Source organism: Marmota monax, unplaced genomic scaffold, assembly GCF_021218885.2.
Source record: "Marmota monax isolate L192 unplaced genomic scaffold, Marmota_monax_Labrador192_F-V1.1 WCK01_AAM20220418_F8-fsc00073, whole genome shotgun sequence".
Taxonomy (NCBI): Eukaryota; Metazoa; Chordata; class Mammalia; order Rodentia; family Sciuridae; genus Marmota; species Marmota monax.
In genome coordinates, this window is record NW_026692846.1 from 345,228 (window position 1) to 358,584 (window position 13,357).

Sequence of the window (13,357 nt, forward strand, 5' to 3'; positions counted from 1 at the left end):
AACCCCAGAGCTACAGCCCAGCCTGAAGCTGAACTTTTAAGGGCTGGGGATGCGACTCAGTGGTACAACACTGGCCTAGTATGCCTGAGGCATTGGGTCCAAGCTCCAGCCCCTCAAAAAAAGAAAAAAAAAAATCAAGTTGAACTTTGAAAGGTGAATCTGCCACTGAAGGTGAAGGTGGGCAGGAACTACTAGAGGCAGCTGAGAGTTATTGTGCTGACTTCACACCTGCCTGTTTTTTAATATTGCACAAGAATGAAGGTAAGAAAAATGATCCTGAGAATTGAGTTAGCTTTCCAAATGCTGTGGCGTTTAGGACAGATAACAGATCAAGAGTGATGGATAGCCCTGTGACCATGTTGGGGTCTCTCCCTGGTGGTTATGCTGGGGAGAGCCAGCTGAGGGGGCTGTGGGAGGCAGCAGAGCTGGGCTGGGCTGCATGTGAGGGATGAGCTGGTAAGAGTACTAGTCCAGTGTAGTTTGCTGGGGCCTGTGGTGCCTCCAGGACCAGGTTCCAAGGCAGTGGCAGACCTGTGGGAAAGGGTCTGGCCTCCTGGAGGAGGACACAGTCCTGGGCAGTGTAGAGGAAGCTGCATGTTCTCTTAAGGCAAGACACAAGTGACTGCTGCCTGGGCTAGTGCACATTCCTGGTGACCAGACTGCTCCTGAGCTAGATCACAGCATATTTGTAAGGCCGCCCCTGAGCATGAGTCCCAGATAGACTTGTGCTTGGGCTGCTCTGGCCCAAGGCATGTCATGTTTTGTTTCTTCTCTCCGTCAGTTGGATGAGATATTTTGCTTTCCCTTCTCTGGCTTCTTCCCTTAGAATCCTCTCAGCACAACGGAGGCATGCAGTATGCGTGCTCATGTACCTTCTTTCCATTTCATGTGGAGAAGCAGCTGCTTCTGTTGTGTGCCGATTCCAGATTCAATTTAAAACTCAATGATTCTGATTTTTCTGTTGTAATATTTCATGGTATGAAGCAGTACTCTAACCAAAGCATGATTTGAACATGAACTTGATGATATTGATAGTTCACTAAAATGCTTTTAAGCTTCAAATCAGAAGTGACTGGTTTTTGAAATGCTAAGCTTCATGAAGAACTTCCTGGGTTGGATATATAGCTCACATCTTAAATGAAAAGTAAGCAAAGGGGCTGGGGTTATAGCTCAGTAGTAGGGTGCTTGCCTAGCATGTGTAAGCACTGGGTTTGATCCTCAACAACACATAAAAATAAATAAATAAAACAAAGGTATATTAAAAAAGGAAGTAAAAAATATTGTGATTAGGAAACATGATTGCCAGAGTAGAGTATTGTTGCTTCTTTCTTTTCTCTTTGAATTTCTAATACTTGGGATTAGATTTGTGAGAAATATGCCCAAGAGTTACACAGGCATCAGTGGCTCTTCTTTCAGCTCCTGAGGCCCTGCCACACAGGCCTGGGCTCAGCACTGACTATCTGGGCTGTCATGTGGCCTTCCCACATGTAGCCCAGCACCGGGGTCCTCATCCAGCACCCGGGTTCCCCCTGAGGAGATGGTCCTCTGTAGAGCATGTCTGGATGGAGGGCAGTGGTCCAGCCAGCTGTCTATGAGAGACAGAGGTACCCGCCACCAAAATTCTCTGGTGTACATGAGAGTGGGAGACATGGCTGTGGACCTGGGCCTAGGCTGGGCTCTGCTGTACCATATGCCCAGATGCCTCACTTTGCTGGCTTTGAGGGGACAAGTCTGTGCTCTCACTGGAACTTGTAGCCCCTGTATATGCTCAGGCTGCCAGACAGAGGCAGTGCAAGCACAAGTGAGTGCTGAGATTGTGGTAGAGTGTGGTGGGTTGCTGCAGCCAGAAGAGGCCTGGGCCAGGGCCAGCCATGGCTGCAGGCATTTTAGAAAAGATGACGGGGTTGGATATCGATGGAACAGCATCAGGTCTCTGGAGGCCAGATGCCCAGGAGGCAGAATCCTGCAGGGGAAGGACAAGAGCCAGCTTGCACAACTCAGGGCACCATCCAGGGCTCCAGATCAGTGGTTTTTGTTCCCCAAAGTGGAGGCTAGAAGACAGGGTTGGTCAAAGGCTGTCAGTGATTGGAAGTCTGAATCCTCTCCCTGGCATCCTTGTGCTGACAGCTGTCCCCCATGTGAATTTTTTCTCTAGAGACAGGTTCCAGGGAAAAGGGAGGTATTGGTAGTGGTCTCTGGTCCAGTTGAGGGGTGGAATCCTGTGCCCAGAACCCTGGCAGCCAGGCCTTTCTCTCTGTACTGGGTTCTGCAATCATCCCAGAAAGAAACAGAGGTCTTAACCAGTGGGCCCAAGAGACGGTATAGCCACACTGCAAGGACCAGACACACCGCATCTCAGAGATGTGAAACCCAGCTTCCAACAGGACAGACTGGCTCACTTCCCAGAGGTGGACTGTGCAGGGAGATGAATGTCAGAAGTCACAGGAGAGTCCTCAGGGTGAGAGCCTGTCCGCCCATGAAGTGAGCAGGGTGCTGTGAAAGGCAGGAGAGCAGGAACGGGATCAGGAAGATGCCCTGCAGAAAGACAGGTAGGAAGGGGTGTGGGTCCATCCCTGTTTCTGCAACAAAGACTTCAGCCCCAGTGACAGGAGTACAGTAGGTGTCCCTCACAGTCTGGGAGCTAGAAGTCCACAGTGTTGGCCCTGTCCTCCGTGCTGCCTTCCGTGTCCTCGGGTGGCAGAGTATGTGGACGGTGGGACTTAACCAGGGCCCACCTTTGCACACCATCATGTTGGGTTTAGGTTCTAGCATGTGGATTTTGGAGGATGCAATACCTACAGGTTTATTTAGGATGGAAGGGAAGGTAACCTTCCTCTGAGCTGGCAGCTGCCCTTCAGTGGGAGGTGGTTCCTGCAGATAGGGTGTTCCATCAACTCTCAGGGCTCCTCAGATCTGAGAGCTGCCTTATGCCTTTTTTGGGGGGAGGGGGAGGCGGGCTGGGGCACCGGGAATTGAACTCAGGGCCACTCAACCACTGAGCCACATCCCCAGCCCTATTTTGTGTTTTATTTAGAGACAGGGTCTCACTGAGTTGCTTAGGGCCTTGCTTTTGCTGAGGCTGGCTTTGAACTCCTGATCCTCCTGCCTCAGCCTCCCAAGCTGTGCCATTGTGCCCAGCTGCTTTATGCCTTTGTTGGGACCAAAGCTGCTTGGTTCACCCGAGACTGCTGCTGTTTCTTGCCTGGTACTGCCCGTCTTCCTTTCCCATTTGGCAATATTCTCATGACAGCAGGTTTCTTATTTAGGGCCCTGGTCCTCTCATTGCTGTCAGTCCATGTATTGGGAAGTGTTTTGTCTGTCCTGTCTGCCCACTTGCCTGGTTCATTCTTTGTCCCCGAGACTGACTCAGGCACTTGGGTGGGGAGCCTGGCTGAGGGGTGGCTTCAGCCCTTTGACATTTGTTGAGAGCTTCGTGCTTTGGGGTGTGGTCAGTTGCACAGTTTCAGAAATTTCCCATGGGCAGTTGAAGGAATCAGTATTTCCTCCCTCTGATGCAGTATTCTGCATGCCCACCAGAGAAAGTCTGGCTGAGTGTGTTGTCTCCCTGCAACAGCACACGTTAACTCTCCCATGCCTCCTCCTCTGTCCACGTTGCCTTCTGTGCTGTGACGCTGTGCACCAGGTCCAGAGGCACCCATCCACTGTGTTGCTGAAGCCTTCTGTCAGCACTGAGGGAGCCACACAGCAGTTCCATTTCTGGCTTTCTGAATTTCATGCCTTTATGTGTTATTATTTTTAAAATTTTATTTGTTTTGTTTTTAGTTATCAATGAATCTTTATTTTATTTATTTATATGCAATGTTGAGAATCAAACATAGTGCTTTACGTATGCTAGGCAAATTGTCTACCACTGCACTATGACCTGAGCACCACTGTTTATTTTTGGTGGGGATGGAACCCAGGGGCACTCTGCCAGTGAGCCACATCCTAACCCCTTTTGTTTTTTATGTTGAGACAGGATCTCATTAAGTTGCCAAGGGCCTTGCTAAATTGCTGAGCCTGGCTTTGAACTTGTGATCCTCCTGGCTCAAAGTCCTGAGCAGCCGGGATTACAGGTGTGCACCACCATGCCCAGTTCATGCCCTGCATTTCAGATGTGTCTCCTCTAAGAACACAAAGTCTTGCATCATTTAAGGAGGGGGACGTTCTGAGAAGTTTTCCGTGAAGTAACCTTGTTGTGTGGACATTAAGAGTGAACCTAGGGGCAGGGTTGTGGCTCAGTGGTAGAGCACTTGACTAGTACATGAGGTTCGATCCTCAGCACCACATAAAAAAATTAATTAATTAGATAAAGGTATAAAAAAATGCAATAACATTTTTAAAAAAGAAAGAAAAAAGAGTGAGCCTTGATGGGGTGGATGGCTACAGAGTCACCCAGTCCTGTGGGACTGCTGTTCTGGGTGTTGTGCGGCACATGACTGCATCTGGATCTTTTCTCTTTTTTTATTAGTCATTTTATTTATTTTAATTAGGTATATAAGACAGTAGAATGCATTTTGATTCATTGTATACAATTGCAGCACAACTTTTCATTTCTCTGGCTGTACACGATGTAGCGTCATACCCCATGTGCAGTCATACATGTACCTGGGGTAAATGATTCCACCATCTTTCCTGCCCCCATGCATCTGGATCTTTGAAGGTCTCGCCTGACAGCCTCTGTCTTTACCAGACCCCCCTGGTCCATTTATATTTATTATGATTGTAATACTGTGCTTGAATTTATTTAGGTAGGTAGTTGTCAGTGGATTATTTGTTTATTTATTTGTGGTGCTGAGAATCAAACCCAGGGTCTCACACATGCCAGGCAAGTGCTCTACCACTGAGCCACAACCCTGGCCCCTTGAATTTATTTTTGCTATCTTACTTTGTACTGTCCTGTCATTTTGGGGACAGTTCGCTTTCCTTTTTTGGCCTCTCAGTTATTTTTTGTTTATTTTATTTCTGTTGTGTATTAGAATTTACTCACTCATCTCCAGTATGGTTACAAGTGGATGTTTTAACATGCAGAACCCATTTATCAAAATCTAAAATTCATCTACATTTTTGCCCTCCTTAAATACCTGAGGCTTTAGAACCTTTGTGCCCGGCTATGTGCGTCCCATGGCAGGTCCTGCCTGTCTGAGCTCCAGCCGTCACCGTGTTCACCTACCTGACTTTCAGGAGTCTTGAGGGCGGGATGTGGCTCTCCTTCCAGCCCACCATAGACCCTCTGAGGTCTGGCTTCTGCGGGTTCCTCTGTGGATTTCTTTTTCCCCTGCTTTCATGCAATCTGTAAACACAGCTCAAGGTCAGCTGCTGGTCCAGGCCCTCAGAGGCCACACTCTGGTCCCTCCCTTTCTCCAGGTTCCTGTTTTCCTTAATCTTTGCTCTCTTGAGTTCTGAACATTCTTGGTAACTTATCAGTGGATTTTCTGTGTCACTGGAGGAGCATCCAAGGAGGTTCCCCAAAGGGGAGAGAGGGACCTAACTTGGCCTGGGTAGGCTCTTGACTTCTTACAGAAAATAATTTTGGGCACATTAGAGTTCAGTGAAAGAAAGCAGTGGGACAGTGTGTGCACTTAGCAAGAGGGAGTATGCATGTGAGAGGGGGAGATCGGCTTTCAGGGTCTTGGGCTCCTCTTTTACAGGGAGCTTTGAGGAATGGCATGGCATTCCTGCTTCTGGATCCCAAATGCTACAGTGTCACATGCTCTCAGGGTCTGGAGTTTGACATAGTCCCCCATCTAGATGGTGGAATGTGCCTACATTACAGGTTTCTTAAAATGCATATCCCTTTGAACATGTAGTTTTGTAGACCATCAGTGTACTTAAACTTTAATCAAAATAGGCAGCTTTTATAAGCTTTATAAGGTTTGTAGATTTTTCAAGAATATGGGAGTGACAGGCCCAGAGGAAAATACTAGTCTGTGAAGTCAGTCAATCATGGGCTTTTAGGGCCTCACAAGTCTCCTTCTCTCTCCTTTCTCCTGCATCTGTCTTCGGGCCCTCTGTCTTGCCTCAGCAGCAGTTCTCGTCTATTTGTCATCAGAGGGTGGGTTGAAACCATGCAGTTCATCATTCTGATATAAGGCAAGGTTTTCTTCAAAAACGTTGACTTCCAGGCTGACATTGAAGCATGGCTCCCGGCCAGGGCTGACTTCTCTCCTGGAGGAAACATCCCTGGGCACAGAGAGGCCTTTCTCATTCCTCCCAGTCAGTAGTTGCAGAAGACTGGCAGCTCTGGGAGTCTCCCCAGCCTCTGCCTCTTGCTGGGATTCAACGTTGTACTAGCCTGAAGACTTTAGGGAAGAGGCTCTGGCAGGTGCATCTTCTGAAGGAACACGCTTCTCAAGTTCACCAGCAGTTTTCTGAAGCGATTCCCTCGGGGGCAGCAGGATTCCCCTGAGTTCTGTAGGATAAGTGTTTTTTCATGCTGGCCCTTAACATTGTGTCATACATTATTACCTTTCAGTCTTCCTGACCAAGTGGTCCTTGCTCAGGACTTCTGAGAAACACACCAGCACACTGGGCCACCCACTGAACTGGCCCTGCCATGTTTTTGCCTAAAACAGTGGTTGTTTTATCTCTTATGAAAACTAGAAATGAGCGCTCAGCTCCTGTTGGTCAATGTGCTCAAGAACCTCTAGCAGCCGGGCCTGCAGCAGGAAGCTTGCCATTGCTCATGCCCAGAGAGGGCTTTTCTCTCCCTGTTTTGGCTGACCTTGGACTCCTCACTCCTGTCTCTTTCCTTAGTGCTTTTCTCCAAGTGTCCTCCCTGGGGAGGACTGTATTATTCTTCCTGCTTCTGGGAGTCGGAGAACTTTGGTCTGAGAATCTGTTGACTGCAAGTCCTGGGGCCATAGAAACAACTGTAGATTTCTGTTGATGTGTGTGGAGAGGCTCACTAGGAAGACCTCTGGATGTGGCCCTCCTTGGACACATGGACAGTTCAGAGAGGATGTGCAGATGCGATCTGGGATGCTACCTGAACACAGGAAGACTTCCAGTAGTACCACAGGGCAGGTGGCCCAGGGCCACATTGTGATAGTAGCCAGGGCAGTGTGGAAGGAGGACAAACCCACAGAGCTCTGGGCAGGCACCTTGAAAGGTGCCAGGTAGTGACCCCAGCTTCCACAGGTCTCTCTTGTCCCTGGTATTTTCAGATGCTGTTCAGTTTCCCAGGTTTTCCCCTGGAGAGTGGGAAGGGCCACAAAGATGGTCTTGGCCTTTGACTTCCCAGCCCAGCCTGGGGCACAGGGGCCACCCCAGTGAATGAAACTACAGGGATTCCTGCTGGTCAGTGGCAGGGCTCCTTTCCTGTCCTAACAGTCGCCATCAAACCAGTACCTGGTGTCCACATTGCAGGAATTGATGTTTGGGAGGTGCCAGGGCAGCCGGGAGCAGCCTGGACCAAAGTCAGGGTTAAGAGGCGCACAGCACATTTGATGGTAGGCTCCTTCACACACGTGCCACAGTCTTGTGCTTGCACACATGTGTACACACATGCACATGTGCTCACACATGGCCCGCCAGCCTTAGACATGTGTCGGGAGAGATGGGCGAGGGACGTGGTCTGCTTGAGGTGCTGCCAGCCCCAGAAGCAGATTTCTGTTTCCGGGGGCTCATTCTCCAAACATACCCCATCAGGGGCTGGCACAGAGTGTCTTCTGTTCCAGAACTCTGTGTAGGAGGTTGGAACCAAGAACCTTCTCGCCTACTCATGACCAGAGCCTAGCTGCACCGAGGAATGAGTGGGGTGGGGAGCAGCTATGGGGTATGGCAGGAGAGCCTGGTGCTGCTGTGTGAGTGGCTTCTTTCCTGCTCCTGTGTGTCTACGACCATGCAGGCACTGTGGTCAGTGGACAGGCCTGCTCTGCACCTTCCTGGGACAGGCCTGGCCCCAGCTGCCAGGTGTCTTCTTTCTTTTACAGTGCTGGGAATTGGATGTGGGGCCTCATGCATATTGGGCAAATATTCTAGCACTGAGCTATATCCGCAGCCTAGCTTCTGCCGGTGGTATTGACATTGCTCAGGCTAGTGACTCTAGCTGCTCTTTTTGCTCAATAGTAGAGCACCCCTAGGTTCAATTCCCAGTACCACAAATAAAGTATAAAATGGGAGCTTATGTTAGATTGTAAAACATAATCTTGCTCCTGTTCCTGCCCCTTTTTGTCTTTTTAGTGCATTCGTACTTTTCAGATGATAACCTTCTTTCCCAGGGCTCTGACATGGCCCATCAGGAGTGAAGTGAGCCAGTCAGGCTCCTGGATCTCTGAGGGGCCTGCTCTCCTCAGGTGTCCGTCCTGGTACTCAGTGACACTGGGCAGGCATGTCCTGATCCTCAGGAGCAAGTGACAGGTGAGAAGGAAGACCAGGATCATGATGTGGAAGTGCCTCTGTGAAGACATCAAGCAGTCACTTCATCCTAAAACCATGTGGACTCACTAAGCAGCCGCCTGGCCTGGAGTTGCAGCAGTGAACAGAGACCTTGTTCTGTGGAGGGTTTTTAAATGGTCGATTGTGAAGAGACTTAGCAAGAGCAATGCCCTGTTCCACATGGTGCTGTGTGGTGCTCCCCTCCTTCATAGGACCTTGGTCTTCCCCTGATCCCAGGCCAGACTTGGATTGGCACCTAGCAGGAGGAGGGTTTGGGCCGTGAGGTGGGTCTGTGTCCTGATGCCCATCTCCAGGAATTGTCAGGTGCAGGCTGAGTCCAGAGGCTCAGCTGGTGTTTAGGCAGTGACAATTCTCACACACTGCCATGAGGTGGCTCCCAACCACACTCTTTTCTCTGTGAGGTTTGGTGGGACATCTTCCTTTCTCCTTCCCAGAAGCGTTTCCAAAGCAGGTCCTTACTTACGGTATTGATCTCACAACTTGCCAACCTGCTGGATCCCAGAGTTAGACTCAGTGTGGCCCTCCAGGGGAGAGGCTGGAGAAAGCAGCCTCCCAAGGCAGTGGACACCAGGAGTGCCCAGCTGCTCTCTGAGCCTACGCTGTGCTGAGCCAGTCACAGGCTTGGGGCTGAGAGAATGGGCCATTGTGCCCTGTGCACAGTCAGGCTTTCAGGGCATGAACCAGCTCATTGTGCAGGACTTGGAAAGCTGCTTGTAGACAATCTTAAGAGTGGAACTTCGGCCTCTGGAAATGCTAGCTGAGCAAAGACTTGTTCCTCCTAATTCCTCCTTGAAACTCACTGAAACAAACAAAAAATGAAGAGCAGGAAACAACATATCATCCACAGTGGTTTGAAGCAGCTACAGCCAAGGATGCCAGCCAGACAGGGAAGAACAGCCATGGTGAGCTGGGGGTCGCAGCACTGGGCTCGCAGGACTGGGCTGGCGTTGAGCAAGAAGGGTTGCAAAGCACAGTGCTGGTGAGCACTTGGGCTCAGTGCTGCTGAGCCCTGCTACCAGATGGGCCTGTGGTTCAGGGGCAGTTTTGTGTGCCCTAGGCTGGGCTCTGTGCTGCTGAGCCCTGCTACCAGACGGGCCTGTGGTTCAGGGGCAGCTGTGTGTAGCCTAGGCTGAGCATCTGTGAGTGAGGCAGGCCCAAGTAGGCGCTCTACCTGTTTTCAGCAAGATCCAGACTCCTAATATGGTGGGATGGGACAGATGTGTTGGCTCACACCTGTGATCACAGAGGCTCTGGAGGCTGAGGCAGGAGGATCACAAATTCAAAGCCAGCCTCAGTAACTTAGACCCAAATAATAAAATAAAAAGGGCTGGGGTTGTGGCTCATTATTTAAGCTCCTATGGGTTTAATTCCTGTTACCAAAACAGAAATAAGCAAACAAACTAGGGTGAAATGGGGAAGGAGAGAAAGGGGGAGTCTTCAACTGCTACTAGGTACCCATCTTAGCAGTTTCTTAGATTTGGCTCCCCTGGTGTATGGGCCAAGAAGAGGCCTCTTCTCCTGACCCTTGACTCCATTGAACCTCTGAAGTGGGCTGATAGTCCCTGTCTGAGGAGCTTGGGCCCCTGGGTGTGGTTGCCCCTCCCCACCCCAGAGTACAGAGAAGGGATGGCCTACGCAAGGAGGCAAGATGGGGACACAGGCCAGTGCAGGGCCCTGGATGCCTTCTTAGGCTTTACGTGAGCCACTAGGAAAGAAGCTTCTTGGGGGTCAGTGCAGCTTGGGAGGTTTGGGGTTTGTACAGCCTGCCTGCCCGAGCAGCCACTCAAAGCATGGAGAGGCCTTAGCCTCCTGAGGGCCCTGAATGGCGTGGGGCCCAGAGAGCTGCTGTGGCTCCTGTCTCCACAACTAGAGAACCTGCTAAGACCAGAAACTTGCCTCCAGAGAGACCAGGAAGAAAGTTTGGTGGAGGAGCAATCTGGAATGATACCCGGTTTGAGGGCGCTTCCCTTTCCTTATTTAAAGGTATAGGAGTTTGGTGCAGCTCAGTGAGAGAGTACCTGCCTAGCATGCGCAAAGCCTAGGCTCCATCCCTAGCACCACAAAATAAAGAATGAAAAAAAAACGTGATGATCCAGAGGCCTCAGGCACCCTCATGTGGACGCTGGTAGGAGAGGAAGAGTAAAGGGAAAGAGCACAGCCGAAAAAGAATAAACAAAGTTGCAGCCCAGGAAGCAGAATGGAACCTTCTCTGTATTAAGTACAAAATTCAAACTGCATGAATAGGGAAGAGAGAGTTCCAAAACAGTGAGCTGGCAGAGCTCAGAAGAACAAACAGTGAAGCCATTACCGCATGAGGCCCCCTTAGCAGGAATAAGGGGCCAGGCTGCTGGGGAGAAGAATGGAAGCAGGAAGGCCAGCAGGGCGACTGTAGCTCCCAGCAGTTGTGAGGGATGCCAGAGCAGGAGCACTCTGGGTGAAGGAAGCTGAGTGCACATTGAAGGGCAGGTTTTACTCCTGGAAGAACTGGCTGCACAATGACCAACAGTGCTGGGCCTGTGGCACACACCTGTAATCCCAGCTAGGCTAAGGCAGGAGGATTTAAGTTTGAAGCCAGCTTGGACACTTAGCAAGACCTCTTCCAAAATAAAAAGGGCTGAGGATGTAGCTTAGTAGCAGCACACCCCTGGGTTTAATAACCAGTACAAACAAAACAACAAGAACAAAAAGACCAGTGTTCCTGAGCATTTGGGAAATGTTCTTCCTATAAACCCATCCACCTGGCTCACAGCATCAGTCTACTCCAGAAGGCAGCAGAGCAGAGCCTTACAGTTCTGAGAAGGGGAGAGAAAATTGTCATTCCCAGAATTCACATGGAGCCAAGTTGCCATGAGGGTGTGGTATGGCAGGAAAGCTTCAGGGGGAGCCTGCAGAACCTGTGGAAAACCTCGTCAAAGGTGCAGTATGTAAGGAAAGCAAACACTGAACTTTGAGGCAGAACAACTGAAAGCTGTGGTTATAGAAGAGAGTGTGAAGATTTAAGACTCTGATAATGTCTTAAATTTAAAACAAATTGTGTTTAGAGAGAAACCAAAGGCTAAGACTACTGCCTGTAATTTTGAAAGCTATGCATGAGTAGATAAATGACTAAAATGAATAAAGTGAAAAGAAATTAAAAGGCTAGGCTTTAATCATTTTGACTGAAATTGGGAACAAAACAAAAATGCTTACTATTTTGATTTTACCATCATTCTGAACATTTTTTGTCAGTGCAGTAAGATATGATATAGCAATAATGTTTATAAATGTGAGAAAATTTTCCTGGCAAAATAAACTATGTATTAAACTTGAATTGGTAAAAATTCCCTTGGGTGTAGGGTCAGCCTTTAAGGGGAGGAAGCTTGAAAATGGGGTCAGCCTCCAAGGGGAGGAGACTGGATTCGTCTGGGTCAGAGTTGGAGCCATTGTGAATTCACATGTGGCATGTAGCTACAGGTGGATGTGTGCAGAAATAGCTGTGGATATGTGCATGCACTCGGGTGAACACATGCAAGCCTGACTCCTGTGTGTGAGCTGAGAGAGTTGAGAAGCAACAGTCCTTGGAACAAACATGCCTAGAAATCAGATGTTGGTTCTAATACCATCCCTGAATAAAGGGAGCCAGCAGTCCTTGGAGAAATGACTGAAATGATGGGGTCAGGAAGTACAAGATGAGCCTGGAACATCTTGCAGAGGCAGAAAATCAGGAAGAGCCAAAACAAACACAGAACACCACAATGGCAGTAGTTTGTGAAGGGGCCCCAATAGTGACAGGAGCTCCCAACCAACAAGCTAGCACTTGGGGCAGAACCCCAAGTCACCCTGGAGTACAACCCAGCGTGTGAAATGAGTACCCATAAGTGCCAGCTGACATGAATAAAAGACCCCCCCCCAAAAAAAGCAAGAAGAACAGATAAATCTCCCCTGCAAAAAGAAAACCATCCAGGGAGACAAGTTTTACCTTCTTTGAACCCAACAAAATTGTATTTTCAGGAAAATAGACCCATGCTGTAGTGAAAAGTTAATCAAAATTGACATAGATGTCATAATTTGGACAAGGGCCTCTGGAAGGAAGACTGGACATCTCACATATAGACAAAGAAGGTGTCTAGAGACACCAGATGGAACTAGACCCAGACCCAGAATGTCCAAGCATGGAGTACCCTAGTGGGGTTGGTGGTAGAGTAGACATTGTAGAAGGGAAGAGGAGCAAGCCTGAAGTTGAGTGGAGACACCATCCACACGGAACAGTCACTGAGGAAACAACAAGCATCCCTGGGCTGCCCTGGTGTCCAGAGCCTGCTGTGTGCGGAAGGTCAGGAGGAGGCCCAAAGCACCAAGCTCGATGGAGACACGTTTAAACCCAGATCTGATGTCTCAACACCAAAGTGCAGAAGCAACACACAGCATCTGTACCAAGTTGCTTAGAACCTGTCACAGAGTTGGCTTGAGAGCAGGCAGAGAAGACATCACGTGGCCAAGAGAGAAAATGTGGCAATGACACCTTTCTGTCAGAAATAAGGCACAAGAAGACTGGTGTCTAAAGCCCCAAAGAAAAGCCTATTGCCATGCACAAGCCTCCCGTGTAAAGGTGGGGTGAGGCACTGGCACACCTGCAGAGGCAGGAGTGGCCCATTTGCAGAGCAGGAAAACTCAGACTCGAGAGGAGACCAAGTGGATGTGAGTTATGCACATGGGAGTAGAGGACATGGGGTGGTGACCGCAGGTGAATGCGGGATGCTTGACTTGTAATAAGATGAATAGCATTGTGGCAGAATGAGGGGTGCTTAACATGTAGCAATAGAGTATAGGACCAGAAGGAAAAAAAAATCCAGGAGAGGAGAAATAATAGACTCCTATATTTGAAGTGATATTATTTGACTTGAAGGCCATGATAGATATGAGTACCACAAACCCAGAGGTGTTTACTAAGATAGTAATGAATTCCTGCTAAGTCAAC

At 49.2% G+C, this 13,357-nt stretch overlaps 1 protein-coding gene across 3 annotated transcripts in view; it reads left to right on the forward strand.

Moving 5' to 3' along the window:
* The window catches only part of Arhgap39 (Rho GTPase activating protein 39), a 78,198-nt gene that overhangs the window by 17,795 nt on the left and 47,046 nt on the right, over positions 1-13,357 (forward strand). The window contains exon 1 of one of the 3 annotated variants that reach the window (XM_058580790.1): positions 4,667-9,302. The exons of the other annotated variants lie outside the window; for them this stretch is intronic. The gene's annotated coding sequence lies outside the window, so the exon portion shown is untranslated. Of the gene's footprint in view, positions 1-4,666; positions 9,303-13,357 lie in introns of those variants that run through there. 3 annotated transcript variants of the gene reach the window in all.